At 40.1% G+C, this 23,956-nt stretch overlaps 1 protein-coding gene across 1 annotated transcript in view; it reads right to left on the reverse strand.

The window, feature by feature from the left end:
* LOC139370710 (ubiquinol-cytochrome-c reductase complex assembly factor 1-like) overlaps positions 1–23,248 on the reverse strand; it is a 68,843-nt gene extending 45,595 nt beyond the window's left edge. The window contains exon 1 of the mRNA XM_071110358.1: positions 23,055–23,248. The gene's annotated coding sequence lies outside the window, so the exon portion shown is untranslated. The remainder of the gene's footprint in view (positions 1–23,054) is intronic.
* Positions 23,249–23,956: the final 708 nt, after the last annotated feature.

Here is a 23,956-nt window from a genome sequence, read left to right on the forward strand (position 1 = left end):
AAATATTTTGAAAAAAATATCCTTTTTTCAAAATTTTTCTTTTGGATGTTGACTTGGGTTGCATTTCCAATATGAAAAACCCAGGTGGAGCGCACTCGCCCCCTGTTGGATTTTTGAGGTGTTACAATTGGCAATTGCCATATGGCATTTGCCATATACTTTGCACGAATCAACGCCGCTTTGGGTGGTATTGGACATCGTGTACATGGTTTGTCCAATGCCAATATCTTGACATTCATTTTTGTACAATTCAGGGGGGTATTCCCTTACATCTGCTAACCATGTGTATGTGACAAATAAAATTTGATTTGATTTTATTTGATTTGGAGGACAGAGGAGCCTCTTAAAGAAGAAGTTACAGGTCTGTGAGAGCCAGAAATCTTGCTTGTTTGTAGGTGACCAAATACTTATTTTCCACCATAATTTGCAAATAAATTCATAAAAAAATCCTACAATGTGATTTTCTGGATTTTTTTTCTCATTTTGTCTGTAATAGTTGAAGTGTACATATGATGAAAATTACAGGCCTCTCATCTTAAGTGGGAGAACTTGCACAATTGGTGGCTGACTAAATACTTTTTTGCCCCACTGTATGTATGTACGTACATTTTACACCTTTATTTAACTAGGCAAGTCAGTTAAGAACAAATTCGTATTTATAATGACGGCCTACCCCGGCAAAACCCGGACGACGCCGGGCCAATTGTGCGCCGCCCTATGGGACTCCCATGCACGGCCGGATGTGATACAGCCTCCCAATCAGGCTTCTATGGTCAAATTTCTTCAAAGAAACCACTACTAAAGGACACCAAGAAGAAGATGAGTTGCTCGTTTCTTGACCCAAGCAATGGACATTAGACCAGTGGAAATCTGTCCTTTGGTCTGATGAGTGCAAACTGGAGATTTTTGGTTCCAACCACCGTGTCTTTGTGAGCCGCAGAGTAGGTGAATGGATGACCTCCGCATGTGTAGTTCCCACTGTAAAGCATGGAGGTGGTGGTGTGATGGTGCTTTGCTGGTGACACTGTCATGATTTATTTAGAATTCAAGGCACACTTAACCATCATGGCCTTCACAGCATTCTGCAATGATAGCCCAAACCAGATGGGATGGCGTATCATTTGCTTTTCAAGAGGATAATGACCCAACACACCTCCAGGCTGTGTAAGGGCTATTTGACCAAGGAGAGTGATGCATCAAATGACCTGGCCTACACAATCATCCAACCTCAACCCAAATTAGATGGTTTGGGATGAGTTGGACCACTGAATGAAGGAAAAGCAGCCAACAAATGCTCAGCAGCCAACTCCTTCAAGACTATTGGAAAAGCATTCCAGGTGAAGCTGGTTGAGAGAATGCCAAGTGTGCAAAGCAATCAAAGCAAAGGGTGGCTACTTTGAAGAATCTCAAATACAAATTATATTTGTTTATAACTTTAGTTACTACACGATTCCATATATGTTTTGTTTTTTTGCTTGAATCTTTGGGGGCCAATTAAAATTCACACGCCAGATGGGGAACTCCGTTCTACATTTTCACGTACAATTTCTTGGATCCAAATAACCTAAACCAGTGTGAGTAGGAATCTGCATTCGTGTGCTTCCCCCCCAACATGACACCATTTTCATGCAATGTTTAGCTTCCTGAATGTTTAGCTTTGATTGAGTCCAGGCCTGGAGCTTATGTCATCCCCTGCTTCCCAATGTCAACAGAATTAGTGGCAGGAAAGTGGCTTTGACAGGAAGTCAGAGGAGTGGTGGGCATGTTTGATGAAGAGGGCTGTGGCAGCGCAATTCATCACCCAACTCTGATGAGCTCATGCATACCTTTCTATCCCTGGTCTGGATCAAATACCAAGGCATGTGGTAACTAAAGCCATGAGGCTATATAAATACAATTATGTATCTCCACACTGTTTAAACAAATAATTTGACATCACCTCCTTCCTATAAGCTAAATTTAGACTGGTATACAATAACACTGTCCATATCGTTTAGGAGTTATCCCCACATATTTATGAACTGCTGAGCATGATGTCCTTTGTGGTAAGCTATCTCATGAATTGATATAATGTATCCAAGTGAGCAGACACCTAAGTTAATTGATTCATGAATTGCACTTCATACCCGCTCCCATACCCTATAATTCTGTATTTCTTTGTGACTAACATGTACACAGGTAGACCAGAAAAGCCACATCCCTGATTGGCAGATGAGTAGCAACCCTGATTAGATGTACCTGCTGTTCATCGGTTATTCCCTACAAATGCTGTTTTGAATTAAAATAAACGTGTACCTACACACTGAAGAAGGCTGTAAAGCCCCGATGCAGTGAAAATTGTAAGATAAATAAATTAAGCTTTATGCAACATCTTTTTAAGTTCAGGCTCATTATGCAAACTGGGAAACCATGCATCCTGAGGCTGCATTTACTGCAGCTGTGGACTTTAAAGCAAATTTGAGGAAAAAGCTAACTAAATTCTATTAGCAAATTGACTATAGTCCTCGTGCTGGAAAAACATTCAACCATTGTTATTCTAACTTCAGGGATGCATACAAGGCCCTCCCCTGCCCTCCTTTCGCCAAATCTGACCACGACTCCATTTTGATCCTCCCTTCCTATAGGCAGAAACTCAAACAGGAAGTACCCGTGCTTTCAACACTGGTCTGACCAATCAGAATCCACGCTTCAAGATGGTTTTGACTGGGATATGTTCCGCGTAGCTTCAGTGATTAATATCGATGTACACTACCGTTTGAAATTTTTGGGGTCACTTAGAAATGTCTTGTTGTTTTCCATGAAAGCATACATGTAATGAGTTGCAAAATGAATAGGAAATATAGTTAAGACATTGACAAGGTTATAAATAATGATTTTAAATTGAAATAATAATTGTGTCCTTAACTTTTTTTGTCAAAGAATCCTCCATTTGCAGCCATTACAGCCATGCAGACCTTTGGCATTCTAGTTATCAATTTGTTGAGATAATCTGAAGAGATCTCACCCCATGCTTCCTTAAGCACCTCTCACAAGTTGGATTGGCTTGATGGGCCCCTCTTACATACCATACGGTCAAGCTGCTCCCACAACAGCTCAATAGGATTGAGATCCGGTGACTGTGCTGGCCACTCCATTATAGACAGAATACCAGCTGACTGCTTCTTCCCTAAATAGTTATTGTATAGTTTGGAGCTGTGCTTTGGGTCATTGTCCTGTTGTTGGAGGAAATTGGCTCCAATTAAGCACCATCCACAGGCTATGGCATGGTGTTGCAAAATGGAGTGATATAGCCATCCTTTTTCAAGATCCCTTTCACCCTGTACAAATCTACCACTATACCACCATCAAAGCACCCCTTGAGGGAAACATGTTTCAGTCTTAGAGATTTGAGACTGGGACTGAGGTTGACATTCAGCAGGACAACAACCCTAAGCATACTGCTGAAGCAACACTCGAGTGGTGTAAGGGGAAACATTGACATTTCTTGGAATGGCCTAGTCAAAGATCAGACCTCAATAAAATTGCGTCCCTTCTTCTTCTCTGGCAAGCAGAGTCAGGGTATATGCAACAGTTTGGGCCGCCTGGCTCGTTGCAAACTAATTTGCCAGAATTCTATATAATTATCACATAACATTGAAGGTTGTGCAATTTAACAGCAATATTTAGACTTAGGGTTGCCACCGGTTCTATAAAATACGGAACGGTTACGTATTTCACTGAAAGAATAAATGTTTTGTTTTCAAAATGATAGTTTCCGGATTGGGATAGGGGGCACAATGGGAAGTTTGGATGAAAAGCGTGCCCAGAGTAAATTGCATGTTACTCAGGCCCAGAAGCTAGGATATGCATATAATTGGTAGATTTGGATAGAAAACACTCTAAAGTTCCCAAAAGTTAAAATAATTAAAATGTTAAAATAATATCTGTGAGTATAACAGAACTCATTTGGCAGACAAAAACCTGAGAAAAATCCAACCAGGAAGTGGGAAATCTGAGGTTTGTAGCTTAAGTGATTGCCTATCCAATATCCTGTGTCTATGGGATCAGATGGCACTTCCCAAGGCTTCCAGTAGATGTCAAGTCTTTAGAAGTTGTTTCAGGCTTGCTTGCTAGGCGCTGACCTAACATAATCGCATGGTAAGCTTTCGCCGTAAAGCCTTTTTGAAATCGGACACTGTGGCTGGATTAACAAGAAGTTTCTCTTTAAAATGGTGTATAAAACGTGTATGTTTGAGGAATTTTAATTATGAGATTTCTGTTTGAATTTGGCGGCCTGCAATTTCACTGTCTGTTGGCGAGGTGGGACTCTCATATCCCGACCACCATTCCTTGTTTGTAAATGCACGCGTAACGAACTCCATTATCGCCTTGACTATCAGAGGAGTTGCTGTGACGCTTGTTACGCGCAGCAGTATTTTGGAAAGTTGTATTTTCAACGATTTCATTGAAGATATCATGGTGAATAAATCAGGAAAAGCGAAGTCAAAGTCTAAAGTGAGTGGAAAGTGAGAAATTTTTTGTTTGAGGAATCTTTGAGTGTTATGATTCAAACAGGAACTGAGAAGCTGTTTCTGCAAGGAAACATATATTTGAAATATATATTTTGTAATTTGCAATGAAATGTGTGGTTTGTTTGTGTGTGTGTGTGTGTTGGTTGGTTTGTTTGGGGGTGTGTATAAACACTGCTCAAAAAAATAAAGAGAACACTTAAACAACACAATAACTCCAAGTCAATCACACTTCTGTGAAATCAAACTGTCCACTTAGGAAGCAACACTGATTGACAATAAATTTCACATGCTGTTGTGCAAATGGAATAGACAACAGGTGGAAATTATAGGCAATTAGCACGACACCCCCAATAAAGGAGTGGTTCTGCAGGTGGGGACCACAGACCACTTCTCAGTTCCTATGCTGATGTTTTGGTCACTTTTGAATGCTGGCGGTGCTTTCACTCTAGTGGTAGCATGAGACGGAGTCTACAACCCACACAAGTGGCTCAGGTAGTGCAGCTCATCCTGGATGACACATCAATGCGAGCTGTGGCAAGAAAGTTTGCTGTGTCTGTCAGCGTAGTGTCCAGAGCATGGAGGCGCTACCAGGAGACGGGCCAGTACATCAGGAGACGTGGAGGAGGCCGTAGGAGGGCAACAACCCAGCAGCAGGACTGCTACCTCCGCCTTTGTGCAAGGAGGAGCACTGCCAAAGCCCTGCAAAATGACCTCCAGCAGGCCACAAATGTGCATGTGTCTGCTCAAATGGTCAGAAACAGACTCCATGAGGATGGTATGAGGGCCTGACGTCCACAGGTGGGGGTTGTGCTTACAGCCCAACACCATGCAGGACGTTTGGCATTTGCCAGAGAACACCAAGATTGGCAAATTCGCCACTGGCGCCCTGTGCTCTTCACAGATGAAAGCAGGTTCACACTGAGCACATATGACAGACGTGACAGAGTCTGGAGACGCCGTGGAGAACGTTCTGCTGCCTGCAACATCCTCCAGCATGACCAGTTTGGCGGTGGGTCAGTCATGGTGTGGGGTGGCATTTCTTTGGGGGTCCGCACAGCCCTCCATGTGCTCGCCAGAGGTAGCCTGAATGCCATTAGGTACCGAGATGAGATCCTCAGACCCCTTGTGAGACCATATGCTGGTGCGGTTGGCCCTGGGTTCCTCTTAATGCAAGACAATGCTAGACCTCATGTGGCTGGAGTGTGTCAGCAGTTCCTGCAAGAGGAAGGCATTGATGCTATGGACTGGCCCGCCAGTTCCCCAGACCTGAATCCAATTGAGCACATCTGGGACATCATGTCTCGCTCCATCCACCAACGCCACGTTGCACCACAGACTGTCCAGGAGTTGGCGGATGCTTTAGTCCAGGTCTGGGAGGAGATCCCTCAGGAGACCATCCGCCACCTCATCAGAAGCATGCCCAGGCGTTATAGGGAGGTCATACAGGCACGTGGAGGCCACACACACTACTGAGCCTCATTTTGACTTGTTTTAAGGACATTACATCAAAGTTGGATCAGCCTGTAGTGTGGTTTTTCACTTTAATTTTGAGTGGGACACCAAATCCAGACCTCCATGGGTTGATAAATTTGATTTCCATTGATACATTGTGTGATTTTGTTGTCAGCACATTCAACTATGTAAAGAAAAAAGTATTTAATAAGAATATTTCTTTCATTCAGATCTAGGATGTGTTATTTTAGTTAGTTTTGTTATTTTTTTATTCAAATGGAATGGAGTAGAACAGCAAACACACACATGGCCACTGCGCCTGCTTACCCCTCTCCATTTCCATATGAAATAGCCATTGGGTGCTGTTCAGGGGAGGGCAGGCCCACAACAATGGCCAGAGTTGAATGGAACAGCACTTCACCTTAGTGACTGTTCCCTCTGCTCTATACAATACATATCTGTTTATTTTATGTGATGATAAAAGGCTCATACAATACAAATATTTTTTAAATGTTTTCTTTCACAGTGATAGCAACTCTGACTGGGAGCCCCCGGTGCCAAGCTGCCCGCTCTACCTCTGCCCCCTCTACTCCTCCCTCCAGTGGTGTTCATATGCCACAGTTCATTACTGCAGGGATTACTGTGCCTCAGGGCCAAAAGGGCACAGTATGGAGGCGTCGTTGTGTTCTGTGTCGCATGACCAGCACCACTTGTTCAGTTTGCCTCTGCTTTACATCAGGAGAGACTGCTATGGGACATGGCACAGGCAGCAACATATTGTGTAGAGGATTTCCAAAAGGGTGTACTGTTTTTTTTTATAGATATTTTTTTCTAATATTTTACAAAATTGTGTGTGTATGTGTTAGTTATAGGTCATTTCACCAATTCGACCACTTGTGTGGGACACCTGGGTGACTTCATGCTAAATGTCATGTAGCTCACCCATTCCTGAAGTTATCAGTCTGAAACGTTGCACACCTACAGGTGTCCTCGTGTTATCCATCAAAATTATCTCCAGCATCCAATCGGACTGTGTGGCTATTCTAGTACATGTGAAAGATGATACTACAACAAAAAACGTATGCTCTTTCTTTCTCTTTTCTTCCACCAGATCTACTGTGTTATATTCTCCTACATTCAATTAACATTTCCACAAACTTCAGAATGTTTCAATTCAAATGATACCAAGAATATGCATATCCTTGTCTCTGGGGCTGAGCTACAGGCAGTTAGATTAGGGTATGTCTTCAGGTGGAAATTGAGAACAAGGGATGCAGCCATAAGAGGTTACTGACTTAAGGCTCGTATTTCTGTGTTTATTATAATTAAGTCTATGATTTGATAGAGTAGACGGACTGAGCGGTGGTAGGCAGCAGTAGGCTCGTAAGCATTCATTCAAACAGCACTCTCCTGTGTTTGCCAGCAGCTCTTCGCAATGCTTTAAGCACAGCGCTGTTAATGACTTCAAGTCTGTCAACTCCCGAGATTAGGCTGGCAATACTAGTGCCTCTAAGAACATCCAATAGTCAAAGGTAAATGAAATACAAATGATAGAGATAAATAGTCCCATAATTCCTATAATAACTACAACCAAAAACTTCTTAACTGGGAATATTGAAGACTCATGTTAAAAAGAACCACCAGCTTTCATATGTTCTCATAGTCTGAGCAAGGAACTTAAACGTTAGCTTTTTTTACATGGCACATATTGCACTTTTACTTTATTCCAACACTGTGTTTTTGCATTATTTAAACCAAATGTAACATGTTAGTTAGTTAGTTATTTGAGACTAAATTGATTTTATCTACGTATTATATTAAGTTAAAATAAAAGTGTTCATTATTGTCATTATTACAAATATATTTAAATTTTAAAAAATCTACCGATTAATTTGTATCTGCTTTCTTAGGTCCTCCAATAAATCGGTATCGGCGTTGAAAAAAAATCATAATTGGTCGACCTCTAGTCTGAACCCCGCCCTGTGCAATTGGATCCTGGACTTCCTGACAGACCGCCCCCAGGTGGTGAAGGTAGGAAACAACACCGCCATCTCACTGATCCTCAACACTGAGGCCCCACAAGGGTGCGTGCTCAGCCCCCTCCTGTACTCCCTGTATTGTTATTGCATTGTTCTCAATGCTATGGAAATGTACTCGAAGACTAGCACAACAACTCAGTCATAGATTACTAGCCTGTCGATTACTTATTACATCAATTGCTTACAGAGCAATGTTTAACAAACACCTGTCTGTATTGTATGGATTGGCACCTGGCTGGAATATAGGCTACCTCTCTCTGGTGATGAACTCATTAGAAGGAATGAACTACAGTGGCAAGAAAAAAGTATGTGAACCCTTTGGAATTACCTGGATTTCTGCATAAATTGGTCAAATTCGATCTGATCTTCATCTAAGTCACAACAATAGACCAACAGTGTGCTTAAACTACTAATACAGACATTGTATTTTTTTTGTCTATATTGATTGAATACATAATTTAAACATTCAGTTTAGTTTGGAGAAGTATGTGAACCCCTAGGCTAATGACATCCCCAAAAGCTAATTGGGAATCAGGAATCAGCTAACCTGGAGTCCAGTCTATGAGACAAGATTGGAGATGTTGGTTAGAGCTGCCTTGCTCTATTAAATTACTATTATTTTATTTTTTTCAAGTACAACATTTCAGTTTACTATTCACAAGAAGCATTGCCTGATGAACCATCCCTCGAACAAAAGAGATCTCAGAAGACCTAAGATGAAGAATTGCTGACTTGCATAAAGCGTGAAAGGGTTACAAAAGTATCTCTAAAAGCCTTGATGTTCATCCATCCACAACAAGACAAATTGTCTATAAATGGAGAAAGTTCAGAACTGTTGCTATTTTCCCTAGGAGTGGCCATCCTGCAAAGATGACTGCAAGAGCACAGCACAGAATGCACAATGAGGTTATGAAGAATCCTAGAGTGTCAGCTAAATACTTAGAAATCTCTGGAACACGCCAACATTTGTTGATGACTTTACGATACGTAAAACACTAAACAAGAATGGTGTTCATGGGAGGACACTAGAGGTCGACCGATTAAATCGGACGATCTTTATTTATTTGTAATAATGACAACTACAACAATACTGAATTAACACTTATAGGACTATTTCCCTCTATACCATTTGTATTTCATTAACCTTTGACTAATGGATGTTCTTATAGGCACTTTAGTATTGCCAGTGTAACAGTATAGCTTCCGTCCCTCTCCTCGCTCCTCCCTGGGCTCGAACCAGCAACAACGACAATTAGCGCGCGCTAACTAGCTAGCCATTTCACTTCGGTTAGACGGGCCTCATCTCGGGAGTTGATAGGCTTGAAGTCATAAACAGCGCAACGATGCTTGACGCACAACGAAGAGCTGCTGGCAAAACGCACAAGTGCTGTTTGAACGAATGTTTATGCGCCTGCTTCAGCCTACCACCGCTCAGTCAGATACTTAGATACTTGTGTGCTCAGTCAGATTATATGCAACGCAGGACACGCTAGATAATATCTAGTAATATCATCAACCATGTATAGTTAACTAGTGATTATGATTGATTGTTTTTTATAAGATAAGTTTAATGCTAGCTAGCAACTTACCTTGGCTTACTGCATTCACGTAACAAGCAGTCTCCATGTGGAGTGCAACGAGAGAGAGGCAGGTCGTTATTGCGTTGGACTAGTTAACTAAGGTTGCAAGATTGAATCCCCCGAGCTGACAAGGTGAAAATCTGTCGTTCTGCCCCTGAACAAGGCAGTTAACCCACCGTTCCTAGGCCGTCATTGAAAATAAGAATGTGTTCTTAACTGACTTGCCTAGTTAAATAAAAGGTATAAAAAATAATAAAAATAGGCAAATCGGCACCCAAAAATACAGATTTCCGATTGTTATGAAAACTTGAAAATCGGCCATTCCGATTAATGGGTCGACCTCTACCCATAATGTCAAAGTGGAATTATGTTTTCATACAGTTTTCCAAATGAATGAAAAGCTGAAATGTCTCGAGTCAATAAGTATTCAACCCCCTTGTTATTGCAAGCCTAAATATTTTTACGAGTAAAAATGTGCTTAGCATGTCAAACTCTACTGAGTCCATGGAAATTAACATATTTTTTTTTATTATAACTACCTCATTTCTCTACCTCGCACCTACAGTGGTTCTTCCTTTAATAAAAGTTACGAGTTTATGCCACGACCGTTTGTGGTAGATGGTGGCATTCTGTCATTGCACCACACCACCACAAAGGGGAGTTCGAACGCTGATCTATCGGTGCTCTAAACTGTGGCAATTAATGGAGGCATTTTCAGTCAGTCTCCTCTGGCACTACAGTCCTGCATTAGGCAACAACAAAAACGGTCAGTGGTCCTGGAGTTAGGAGAGAACTTGGGTAAATACACAATGGGGGAATTTCACTTGACATGTGGACTGACAATGTTCCAAAAAATAGGCACGGTCGGCTTTTGGTTTCTCTCCCTCTAAAAACAGAAATAAATCATTCTAAATAACAAACTGGCTTTATTTACAAATTAGTAAGAATGTCTCACCCCATGTTCAAGAATGGCCGTTTTCCCTTTATTCAGATTACAATCGCTCACTTTCCGTTATATGAAACGAAATCTCAAAAATATTATTTTTCAAAACAAAGAGATTATTATTATTAACCCTGCATTAAATTATTTAAAAAACCCTTAGATATTTTCACAGATCTAATTTGCCCAAATAAAAAATGCCCCTTAGAGGATTCTAAATTAATATCTAAATGTAATTATTGACGGAAAGTCAGGTGGCATTGGCGGAGTTGAAGAGGGTGAGGAACAAGATAGAGTCACAATCCATGCCAGGCAAACAAGCAGATTATTTAAACAAGTTCAAATCGGGTTTAATTCAGGAGACCTACACGTGGAGAATATGTTTTTGTTGTAGATATACTGTAGGCGAAAGGAGTCTCACTAGCATTGAGTAATGTGCTGTTAAAGTGTTGTAGGTCTTATTTTTATTTAACCTTTATTTTACTTCATAAAGGTCTACTTACTCTGCTTGCGTCTTGACCCAGTTTATGCCCTCATTTGCAATGCAAACCATAACAAATTACTATGGGAATAAATGGAAGAGGCAAGTGGAAGAGGGAAAAAGTAAGGAACTTCTCTGTCGGCCCTGGAGACGTTTTGGAAAAATGTTTTCACAAAGGCTGTAAGCAGGACAATATAGACACGATGTGGTCCCAAAAACACCTCTGACAAATAGTCCAGCATATCTCTTGATGATGATGATGATGATGATGATCTGGCTCGGGCCTATTCCGGTATGAGTTATTTGGCACAAATGTATTACTTGGGGAGATTGTGGCTACTCTGGCAGATGATTACGCAGGCGTGTTAATATAATTAACATTTCATTATTAATTTTTTTCCATATTTTCTCATTGTTTCTGGGATCAAAAAATACAATTAACATTTAAATTAAATTATTTAAGTGTCCTGTTCAAGAACTACTTCAGCATTTTGATACTTTGTGCAAGGCAACCGGGAGACCCAAGAGACGACGCTCATTTGGCCCAGCGTCGTCCAAGTTAGGGTTTGGCCGGCCATGCAGTGGGCTTTTGGTTTCTCTCCCTCTAAAAACAGGGAGTGAAAACAAGCGAAGCAGGCTGTGAATTCTGCAAACAATGTTTCTAGGATGGGCTTTTAGCAGGAGAATAGACTCGTCAACCTTTACATACCTTAAGGAAACATTTTGGCATTTCGTGTATGATCAGTGAAAAAGTCCATATTGCAAATGTACGGTCCCTTACTAGACGTCCGAAATCGTTTGTAAAATTCGCGGTCGGCGTCGGGCCGTGCGGTAGGGCCAGACCTACCGGGAAGTCATCAAATGAACTTTGTCGGACATTCGGTTTCCGTTTTATAAAATAAACAAGTTTTTGACCGTTTTTCCGCTGTCCCGGAATTTCCCACAAGAGGGCATACGGAATCATATGGCAATTTGGCAAAACATCACGAATCACGACGGGGCCTTATCTCGAAAACGGAAAATATTTCGAAGCCGAAACTCGGTGAGCGTAGGTTTGGCATAATGGGCAGTTGGCCCCGAACAAGATGGCGTCTAGGCCTCGACGGTTTTTGAGTTATGGCCGTTTTTCTGGGATTAAAGGTCCTAAATGGAAATAGAGAAATTATTTTTCCACTTCAGGTCAAAGTCAAGGAGCCTCCGGTGTCAATAAAAAAAAGAACCAGCCATTTATCTATCGTCATTTAAGAGAAAAGGAACAATGACATCTTGGTGATGGTCACAAATAGGCGTTTTATTTTTTCAACGGTTACAGATCCAGTTGCAGGGTGTTCATACGAATCTTTTTAAAGTGTGCTGCGGAGCTCTGCGAGATTTCTGTGATTTTCTACGATTTTCTGAAATAACACACACATACTAAACCCTCCGTAAATAACTCAGTTCTTAACGTAAAGACTTAAAACTCAGGATTCTGTAAAAGCATACCCCAATGAGGATATGTGGTTAATTATAGCTTCCTGTGCCAACCAGAAGTGCCTTAAATGGTGTCTCAGGGGCTGTTTCGAAGGGTTAAAAAAGTCAGATCTGTCCAAAACTTCATATATGTGATTAGGCAACCCCCATGAACTGTAAATCAGTCATTTTTCCCAAAAAAAATCAAAGGAAAAAAAAATCACACTAAAACACAACTTGGATGGAGGGACGTATTGGGGTGCGTAGAGACAGACAGTGGCTGCAATAGTTAGCTTTGTTGGAGCTAAAAAAGAACCGTCAGACCTAGAGTTCCGAAACTTTAGAAACCTGTTGTAGACCTCCGGTCGATGGTGCGTGGTGAGTTACGTGGCTCTAGACGGTTCTCGGACCGAGAAACAGCCACGTACATTTGCAATACCTTCAATTCATTTTGACCATTACGAAAATGACGACGTTTAGAAAAGTCTCAGAGACGCAAGGCTAGGTGCATTGAAACCGGCTCGGCCCATAGAGACGGACCCCAACGTTTCTGTCCGATAGCTCGTTCAAGGACCCCGTAGGAAGGCATGGAAAATAGTGGATTTTCAGCACCAATTAGGGTTTTTCTCGGACGCCAAATGACCTATCGAGCCGAAACTCGGGATTCGGGGTCGCCTCACATAGGACTTCACATAATGTCCGAACTGGACCCGCAGCTAGAACGTAACTATGTGTTTTACCTTTTTATTATGTTTTAAACTAAAGGCGCTGTGAATTATGGGACTGCTCTGACATATGTGATAGTTGGCTTCTAAATGAGTAGGAAAAAGTGGGTTTGGTGTCATAATGACATCTAATTGACTGATGGAAACTGACTTGCTACTTGACTTTTGTGCATTTGCAATATGTTTAAACAGAGAGGGACCATCACCAAAATGGCATTCTGAAATCAACACAAAAAATGGCATCACCATAGTCTCCAGACTGTGCTGAGTTCAACGACCTATCCCGCTTGACCGTAGCTCGCTCGGTCTAAGCGCAACGACCATTAGAAAAGTAGGCCCAAAATGAAGCCTGCCCCACAATGTCATTTGCTTTTGAGTGACAGTGAGAGAACCGTTTAGGTGAGAAGAAAAATTACACCACATGAATGTTCCTAAGGTCCTCCCGATCCGTGCAAGCCTAACCTTGACCGTGTGGCATTAACCCTTAACAGTAAAACAGTGTTTTTTGATCTCACAGATTACAGTGTCATCTCTCCCCATAGGAATACATTGCCTGCACCCCTAATTTCAACCTGAAGTCTATATGGGTTATGAATGCCGTATGAACCTGTCTTCGGTACCAGTCCATCAGGCCACTATGAGGTCTACCTGTGTTGATTCTAAGCTTCCTGGACCAACCGGAAGTGGTTAAAATGCCCCTAAAAGTGTTTACCCATACCCTGCCTGCAGTTTGACAGACATAGTGCATTCAACCCTGTGTAAATCAGTCAGTTCTTAACGTAAGGACTTAAAACTCAGGATTCTGTAACAGCATACCCCAATGAGGATATGTGGTGATTTATAGCTTCCTGTGCCAACCTGAAGTGCCATAACTGGTGTCTCAGGGGCTGTTTCGAGGGGTTAAAAAAGTCTGATCTTTCCAAAACTTCATATGTGTGATTAGGGAACCCCCATGAACTGTAAATCAGTCATTTTTCCCAAAAAAAAATCAAAGGAAAAAAAAATCACACTAAAACACAACTTGGATGGAGGGACGTAGAGACAGACAGTGGCTGCAATAGTTAGCTTTGTTGGAGCTAAAAAAGAACCGTCAGACCTAGAGTTCCGAAACTTTAGAAACCTGTTCTAGACCTCTGGTCGATGGTGCGTGGTGAGTTACGTGGCTCTAGACGGTTCTCGGACCGAGAAACAGCCTCGTACATTTGCAATACCTTCAATTCATTTTGACCATCACAAAAATGACGACGTTTAGAAAAGTCTCAGAGACGCAAGGCTAGGTGCATTGAAACCGGCTCGGCCCATAGAGACGGACCCCAACGTTTCTGTCCGATAGCTCGTTCAAGGACCCCGTAGCAAGGCATGGAAAATAGTGGATTTTCAGCACCAATTAGGGTTTTTCTCAGACACCAAATGACCTATCGAGCCGAAACTCGGGATTCGGGGTCGCCTCACATAGGACTTCACATAATGTCCGAACTGGACCCGCAGCTAGAACGTAACTATGTGTTTTACCTTTTTATTATGTTTTAAACTGAAGGCGCTGTGAATTATGGGCCTGCTCTGACATATGTGATAGTTGGCTTCTAAATGAGTAGGAAAAAGTGGGTTTGGTGTCAATTGATATCCGTTTGGTGTCATAATAACATCTAATTGACTGATGGACACTGACTTGCTAGTTGACTTTTGTGCATTTGCAATATGTTTAAACGGAGAAGGACCATCACCAAAATGTCATTCTGAAATCAACACAAAAAATGACATCCCCATAGTCTCCAGACTGTGACGAGTTCAACGAGACGCCCCGCTTGACCGTAGCTCGTTCTGAGTGCAGCAAACTTGAAAAAAAGAAGGCCCAAAATGAAGCCTGCCCCACAATGTCATTTGATTTTGGGTGGCAGTGAGAGAACCGTTAGGGTGAGAAGCACAATTCGACCTCAGGTACGTTCCTGAGGTCCTCCCGATCCGTGCAAGCCTAAGCTTGACCGTGTGGCATTAACCCTTCACAGTAAAACAGTGTTTTTTGATCTCACAGAATGCAGTGCCATCTCTCCCCATAGGAATACATTGCCTGCACCCCTAATTTCAACCTGAAGTCTATATGGGTTATGAATGCCGTATGAACCTGTCTTCGGTACCAATCCATCAGGCCACTATGAGGTCTGTGTTGATTCTGAGCTTCCTGGACCAACCGGAAGTGGTTAAAATGCCCCTAAAAGTGTTTACCCATACCCTGCCTGCAGTTTGATAGACATAGTGCATTCAACCCTGTGTAAATCAGTCAATTCTTAACGTAAGGACTTAAAACTCAGGATTCTGTAACAGCATACCCCAATGAGGATATGTGTTGATTTGTAGCTTCCTGTGCCAACCGGAAGTGCCATAATTGGTGTCTCAGGGGCTGTTTCGAAGGGTTAAAAAAGTCAGATCTGTCCAAAACTTCATATATGTGATTAGGCAACCCCCATGAACTGTAAATCAGTCATTTTTCCCCAAAAAATTCAAAGGAAAAAAAAATCACACTAAAACACAACTTGGAAGGAGGGACGTATTGGGGTGCGTAGAGACAGACAGTGGCTGCAATAGTTAGCTTTGTTGGAGCTAAAAAAGAACCGTCAGACCTAGAGTTCCGAAACTTTAGAAACCTGTTCTAGACCTCCGGTCGATGGTGCGTGGTGAGTTACGTGGCTCTAGATGGTTCTCGGACCGAGAAACAGCCTCGTACATTTGCAATACCTTCAATTCATTTTGACCATCACGAAAATGACGACGTTTAGAAAAGTCTCAGAGACGCAAGGCTAGGTGCATTGTAACCGGCTCGGCCCATAGAGACGGACCCCGACGTTGCTGTCCGATAGCTCGTTCAAGGACCCCGTAGCAAGTCATGGAAAATAGTGGATTTTCAGCACCAATTAGGGTTTTTCTCGGACACCAAATGACCTATCGAGCCGAAACTTGGGATTCGGGGTTGCCTCAGCTAGGCCAACACATAACATAAGAAATGGACCCGCAGCTAGAACGTAACTACGTGTTTTATGGTTTTTTTATGGTTTGAACCCAAGGCGTTGTGAATTTTGGGCCAGCTCTGAAGTATGTAATAGTTGGCTACTAAACGAGTTGGAAAAGGTGGGTTTGGTGTCAGTTTGTATCAGTTTGGTGTCAGAATGATATCTAATTGACTGATGGACTCTTGTACATTTGCAATATGTTTAAACAGTGAGGTACCATCACCAAAAGCGACATTCTGAAATCTACCCTAACGAGCGATTGAGATGAACCAGAATCACTGCAAAGCCATCCCGAGTTCATCGGGCCAGTCAATTTCACATTCCTGCAGGATTTTTATAGCATGACAAATTCGTGATGGTACCTGCCCATTGAAACATATTGCAAATGCACAGTGACTTTGAAAAAGTAAGGAAACATATACAAAAAAAATCAACAACAATTTTTTTGGGGTGACCAGTTGAACGTGCATTTGCAATATGATTCTATAGTGAAGAAACATCACCAAAAGCGACATTCTGAAATCTACCCAAACGAGCCATTGAGATGACCCAGAATCACTGCAAAGCCATCCCGAGTTCATCGGGCTAGTCAATTTCACATTCCTGCAGGATTTTTATAGCATGACCAATTCGTGATGGTACCTGCCCATTAAAACATATTGCAAATGCACAGTGACTTTGAAAAAGTAAGGAAACATAAACAAAAAAAATCAAAAAATCTTTGGGGGGGTGACCAGTTGCACGTGCATTTGCAATATGATTCTATAGTGAAAAAACATATTGCAAATGCACAGTGACTTTGAAAAAGTAAGGAAACATAAACAACATTTTTTTATTTTTAGGTGACCAGTTGCACGTGCATTTGCAATATGATTCTATAGTAAAAAAACATCACCAAAAGCGACATTCTGAAATCTACCCAAACGAGCGATTGAGATGACCCAGAATCACTGCAAAGCCATCCCGAGTTCATCGGGCCAGTCAATTTCACATTCCTGCAGGATTTTTACAGCATGACAAATTCGTGATGGTACCTGCCCATTGAAACATATTGCAAATGCACAGTGACTTTGAAAAAGTAAGGAAACATAAACAAAAAAAATCAAAAATTTTTTTGGGGGGTGACCAGTTGCACGTGCATTTGCAATATGATTCTATAGTGAAAAAACATATTGCAAATGCACAGTGACTTTGAAAAAGTAAGGAAACATAAACAACATTTTTTTATTTTTAGGTGACCAGTTGCACGTGCATTTGCAATATGATTCTATAGTAAAAAAACATCACCAAAAGCGACATTCTGAAATCTACCCAAACGAGCGATTGAGATGACCCAGAATCACTGCAAAGCCATCCCGAGTTCATCGGGCCAGTCAATTTCACATTCCTGCAGGATTTTTACAGCATGACAAATTCGTGATGGTACCTGCCCATTGAAACATATTGCAAATGCACAGTGACTTTGAAAAAGTAAGGAAACATAAACAAATGGACATAATGAAATCATCATTTGTTTTTTCCCGGTTACCAGTTGCACGCGCATTTGCAATATGATTCTACAGTGAAAAAACATCACCAAATGGACATGATGAAATCAACACAACGAGTGATGGAAATGAACAACTATCACTGCCCGGCCGTCCCGAGTTCATCAGTTCAGTCAATTTTGGCCCCCAAAAAAATTTACTTTGGACTTTGACTTTTGACTTCCTATGAAATCATATTGCAAATGGACAAATCATATCCCTTATGCACAAGTAAAAAAAAAAAAATTATGATAATAACATTTTACAAAAGTATATTCATACACTTCTTACACATGATTAATTGTCTTAAAATCGAAACAATTTCGAAAAACGGTCCAGAAAGCACTTTTTTTAGTTTTTAAAGTTTAAAAAAAAAATCAAATGTTCGACTTTTGACTTCCTATGAAATCATATTCCAAATGGAGAAAACATATGCCTTATGCACAAGTAAAAAAAAATAAAAAATGATAATAAAGTATGACTAAAGTATGTTGATAAAGTTCTTATACATGTGTAATTGACATAAAAATTGAAAGAATTTTGAAAAACGGTCCAGAAAGCACTTTTTTAAGGATGTGTGAAGTTTTTTACCAAATTTTGACATTTTTGACTTTTGACTTCCTATGAAATCATATTGCAAATGTACAAAACATATGCCTTATGCGCATGTAATTAAAAAAAATAAAAATATGATAAAAAAATTGGACAAAAGTATATTCATACAGCTCTTACACATGTGTAATTGACAAAAAAAATCGAAAGAATTTCGAAAAAAGGCCCAGAAAGCACTTTTTAAGGGGTGAAAAGTTTTTGAAAAAAATATCCTTTTTTCAAAATTTTTCTTTTGGATGTTGACTTGGGTTACATTTCCAATATGAAAAACCCCGGTGGAGCGCACTCGCCCCCTGTTGGATTTTTGAGGTGTTACAATTGGCAATTGCCATATGGCATTTGCCATATACTTTACACGAATCAACGCCGCTTTGGGTGGTATTGGACATCGTGTATATGGTTTGTCCAATGCCAATATGTTGCCATTCATTTTTGTCCAATTCAGGGGGGTATTCCCTTACAAAGGATAGTCTAATAGCTTGGCTACTGTACAGTATTTATACTTTCCTTAACTTCTCTAGGGTAGGGGGCACTATTTTCATCTCTGGATGAAAAGCGTGCCCAAAGTAAACTGCCTGCTACTCAGGCCCAGAAGCTAGGATATGCATAGAATTGGTTAATTTGGATAGAAAACGCAAAATTTTCCAAACTGTTAAAATAATGTCTGTCAGGCCGAAAACCTGAGAAAAATCCATCCAGGAAGTAGGATTTTTTTTGTTTGTTGTAGTTTTCTATTCAATGCCATTACAGTATCCATTGACTTAAGACTCAAATTGCAGTTCCTATGCCTTCCACTAGATGTCAACAGTCTTTAGAAATTGTTTCAGGCTTGTATTCTGAAAAAATGAGGGAGTAAGACCAGTCTGAATGACTGGACCCTAAAGTGTCAGAGCATTTTCATACACAATCCCGAGAGCACGCCTTTCTTGTTTACCTTTTATATTGACGACGTTATTGTCCGATTGAAAAATTATTGATTATTTAGGCTGAAAAACAACCTGAGGATTGAATATAAAACATAGTTTGACATGTTTCTATGAACCTTACGGATACAATTTTGATTTTTTTGTCTGCCTGTTGTGACTGTTTGAGCCTGTGGATTACTGAATAAAACGCGATCATAACGGAGGTTTTTGGATATAAAGAGAGACTTTGTTGAACAAAACAAACATTTATTGAGTAAATTAATGTCTTCTGAGAGCAACCATATGAAGATCAAAAGGTAAGTGTTTAATTTCATCTCTATTTCTGACTTGTGTAACTCTTCTACTTGGCTGGTTACAGTTTGTAATGATTTGTCTGCTGGGCGATGTTCTCAAATAATCGCATGGTATGCTTTCGCCGTAAAGCCTTTTTGTAATCTGACACCGTGGTTAGATTCACAAGAAGTTAATCTTTAAATCTTTGTATAACACTTGTATGTTTTCGGAATTTTTATAATCAGTATTTCTGTTTTTGAATTTGGAGCTCTGCAATTTCACTGGATATTGGTCAGGTGGGAAGCTACCGCCCCTAGAGAGGTTAATAAAATAATTATAAAAAATACTCTAGCAAAATGCATTTGTTTATTTCAACTATCAGCACCATCTGCGCCATCAATATCACTGAATGACAGAGAATGGGGACTGGTCTTGATAAACAATCAGAATTTTATTTGGAAATGTTAGGCTCATTATGCTCTTCACTCACAGTCCCTTCGTAGCCTAGGTCTACTCCCAACCGGTCCACACAAGTTTCTCCAACTGTCTTCTGACTGTGATTAGAGCCATGTTGATTGCCTTTGCCAATCGCTCATCATTTTCAACAATCAGTGAGTCCATCTTACCGAGTCTAAAACCAGATTGCCACCCCCCCCCCCCCCCCAAAAAAAATGAATCAACTCCTACAAATATATTATTATTAACCCTACATTAAAATTGTAATGCAGATGTTTATTTCGTTATGGATCCATAACGAATTACTATGGGAATAAATATCACTAAATGACATGTGGTCAACAATTTCAGTACCATTTCGCACTGCTCTGGGACAAGCATGGGTACTGGTATTGATAAATCAATGTGATTTTTATTTTCACTGAATCTCTGTTTGGGTATTGACCTATAATTAGGGTGTGGAAATGTTAGGATTACTTTGCTCTTAGTACAGTAACCTATTGCCGGACCGGTCCCGTTGTACAGAGCCATATTTTCCTAGCAGAAAACGGATTTGTTTTTTTGGAATAGAAACACCATAATATTAATCAAATTAATTAAGCTAAATGTTTTAATTTTATTGCTGCAGGGGCAGTATTGAGTAGCTTGGTGCCCATTGTAAACAGCTAGCTCCTCAGTCTCAGTTGATTATATATGCATATTATTATTATTAGCATTGGATAGAAAACACTAAAGTTTCCAAAAGGGTCAAAATATTGTCTGTGAGTAAAACAAAACTGATATTGTAGGCGAAACTCTGGAAAATCAAATCAGGAAGCGGCTTCTATTTTGAGCCAGAACGATAACATCGCGTCAAGTGGTCACATGAGTTTTGCTCACGCAACAGAGTTTGGATAGGTATTACTTTTCCCTCTCCTACTGTGAAAGACATTTGCTGTTGATATATTATCGATTATATATTTTAAAACAACCTGAGGATTGATTATAAAAAACTTTGACATGTTTCTGTGGACATTATGGAAACTATTTGGAATTTGCCTGGGTTGTCGTGACCACTCTTTCATGTGGATTTCTGAACATAACGCAAAAAACAAAACAGAGATATTTTGGATCTAAAAAATATTCTTCATGGAACATTTGTTGTGTAACTGGGAGTCTCGTGAGTGAAAACATCCGAAAGGTAAATTATTAATTTGATTGCTTTTCTGATTTTCGTGACCGAGCTACCTGATGCTAAGTGTACTTAATGTTTTATCGTGCGATCGATAAACTTACAAACGCTTGGATTGCTTTCGCTGTAAAGCATCATTTCAAAATCTGACACAACAGGTGGATTAACAAAAGGCTATATTTTCCTATATTGCACTTGTGATTTCATGAATATAAATATTTATAGTAATATTTATTGTATGTAGCGCTATGCTATTCAGCGGTTGTTGATGACACTTATCCCGATATCAGGATTGCAGCCATAACAAGTTAAACTCAGTCCCATATACTATGTTCTAACAACAACAAAAAACATGGCTGATATTTAATAAATAACAGGTCATAGAATTCTGCAGGTGTGCTGCAGTACGACAACTTTTAAAGGAAGAACCACTGTGCATTTATCTGTAAGGTCCCTCAGTCGAGCAGTGAATTTCAAACACATATTCAACCACAAGGACCAGGGAGGTTTTCCAATAGCTTGCAAAGAAGATTTATTAGTAGATTTTAAAAAATTAAATTAAAAAAAGCAGACATTGAATATCCCTTTGAGCATTGTGAAGTTTTTAATTAGATTTGAGATGGTGTATCAATACACCCAGTCACTACAGTTGAAGGAGAGAAAGGAAACCGCTCAGGGATTTCACCATGAAGCCAATGGTGACTTTAAAACAGAGTTTAATGGCTGTGATGGGAGAAAACAACTGAGGATGGAACAACAACATTGTAGTTACTCCACAATACTAACCTAATTAACAGAGTGAATAGAAGGAAGCTCCTACAGAATAAAATATTTTAAAACATGCATCCTGTTTGCAACAAGGCACAAAAGTAGTACTGCAAAGAATGTGGCAAAGCAATAACTTTTTGTTCTGAATACAAAGTGTTATGTTTGGAGCACATCCAATTAAACAAATTACTGAGTACCACTCTCCATATTTTTCAACATAGTTGTGGCTGCATTATGTTATGGGTATGGTTGTAATCAATAAGGACTGGGGAGTTTTTCAGGATAAAAAAATAAACTGAATGGAGCTCAGCACAGGCCAAATCCTATTGGAAAACATGGTTCAGTCTGCTTTCTACCAGACACTGGAAGATCAATTCACCTATCAGCAGGACAATAACCTAAAACACAAGGCCAAATATACACTGGAGTTGTTTACCATGATGACGTTGAAAGTTCCTGAGTGGCCGAGTAACAGTTTTGACTTAATCTACTTGTAAATGGTTGTCGAACAATGATCAACAACCAATTTCACAGAGCTTGAATAATAATTTTAAAAAGTGGTACACAATCCTGGTGTGGAAAGCGCTTAAAGACTAACCCAGAAAGAATCACATATGTAATACCTGCCAAAGGTGATTCTACAAAGTATTGACTCAGGGGTGTGAATACTTATGTAATTTCATTTTCAAAAATTTCAAAAAAAAAATTCTAAACATGTTTTCACTGTGTCATTATGGAGTATTGTGTGTAAATGGGTGAGATTTTTTAAATATTGAATCCATTTTGAATTCAGGCTGTAACACAAAATGTGGAATAAGTCAACGGGTATAAATACTTAGAGTTACCAGTTTTCTGAACGCGGTATAAATTAGTGAGTCTGGTCATGTTTAAATTCACCTGGGTTGGAATCAATGTTAGCTGATAAAGCCTAATGTTAGATCATGTTTTTCTTATGTTTTTGGAACACTCAATAGAGTAAGGCAATTATATATTCTTACTGTCCAATCACAGTGCGCGTGACTTGCTCGCTAGAGTTGTTTAATTTGGCTACCAATAAATGTTGCGACTTCACATTAAGCTAAAGCCATTAGCTAGCTAATGTTAAGCTACACTAGTTAGCTAACATTAGTCTTCAATTACCTTTCCAAGGGTGGCTCTTGATGCTGACACATTTATAATGTTCCTTACGATGGACTGCAATGGTCGCCGATACATCACTCCTCCAAAAGTTACAATATTTAAGTATTCCAACTAAGACACAGGAATCAGTGTGTTTTTTCAATTAAATCTTCACGTTTTGTAACCTTGATACGGACCCTACTCCTCCCACAAGTAAAGTTAATGATAAAGGAATCTGTCCTACCACGAATGCTGCCCGGTCTGAAACAGTGTAACGTTACGTACATACATTCTGCCTGATGATAAAAAACACATAAGAAGAACCACATTTTAGATAGTCAACTGGATTACATTGTTTGCCTATTTATATGGGGGACCAACCTGCCATAAATTACAATTAAATTAAATTATAAATAAATAAATCATCACGTTATCTTCTTCGTTGATGGGGTTTAACGGCGGTTGGCATCCAATATTAATGATGCACTACCGCCACCAGCTGGATGGGGAATTGAATAAGAAACAAAAAAAAAACATTTTGGGAAAGTGGAGAAATGACATCATACAAAATACTAAATTAAACATGTCACTTATCAATCACAGTCCACTCCAAAAGACATCCCTACACAGGCACCTGTAATGGCGGAACATTCACAGGCAGGATTTTTTGCACGGCCTCGGCTGTGAAATCACAGCCAAAAAAACGTTCAGCTGCATTCACAATGATTCAAATTATCTTGCACTTCTTCTCTGCTTGTGTTGTACAGTTTTTGACCAGCAATAAATAATACAAAGTCCACCTTTTTACCATGTAGCATTTCACTATCCCTCAGTTCTTCCCCACCACACTTTCCTTCCAATCTTCTCACCGCCTCCAGATAGGATACACGTTGGACACTCCTTACCCTTGCGGCCTCATACTC

This window comes from Oncorhynchus clarkii, chromosome 17 (genome assembly GCF_045791955.1).
Source record: "Oncorhynchus clarkii lewisi isolate Uvic-CL-2024 chromosome 17, UVic_Ocla_1.0, whole genome shotgun sequence".
NCBI lineage: Eukaryota > Metazoa > Chordata > Actinopteri > Salmoniformes > Salmonidae > Oncorhynchus > Oncorhynchus clarkii.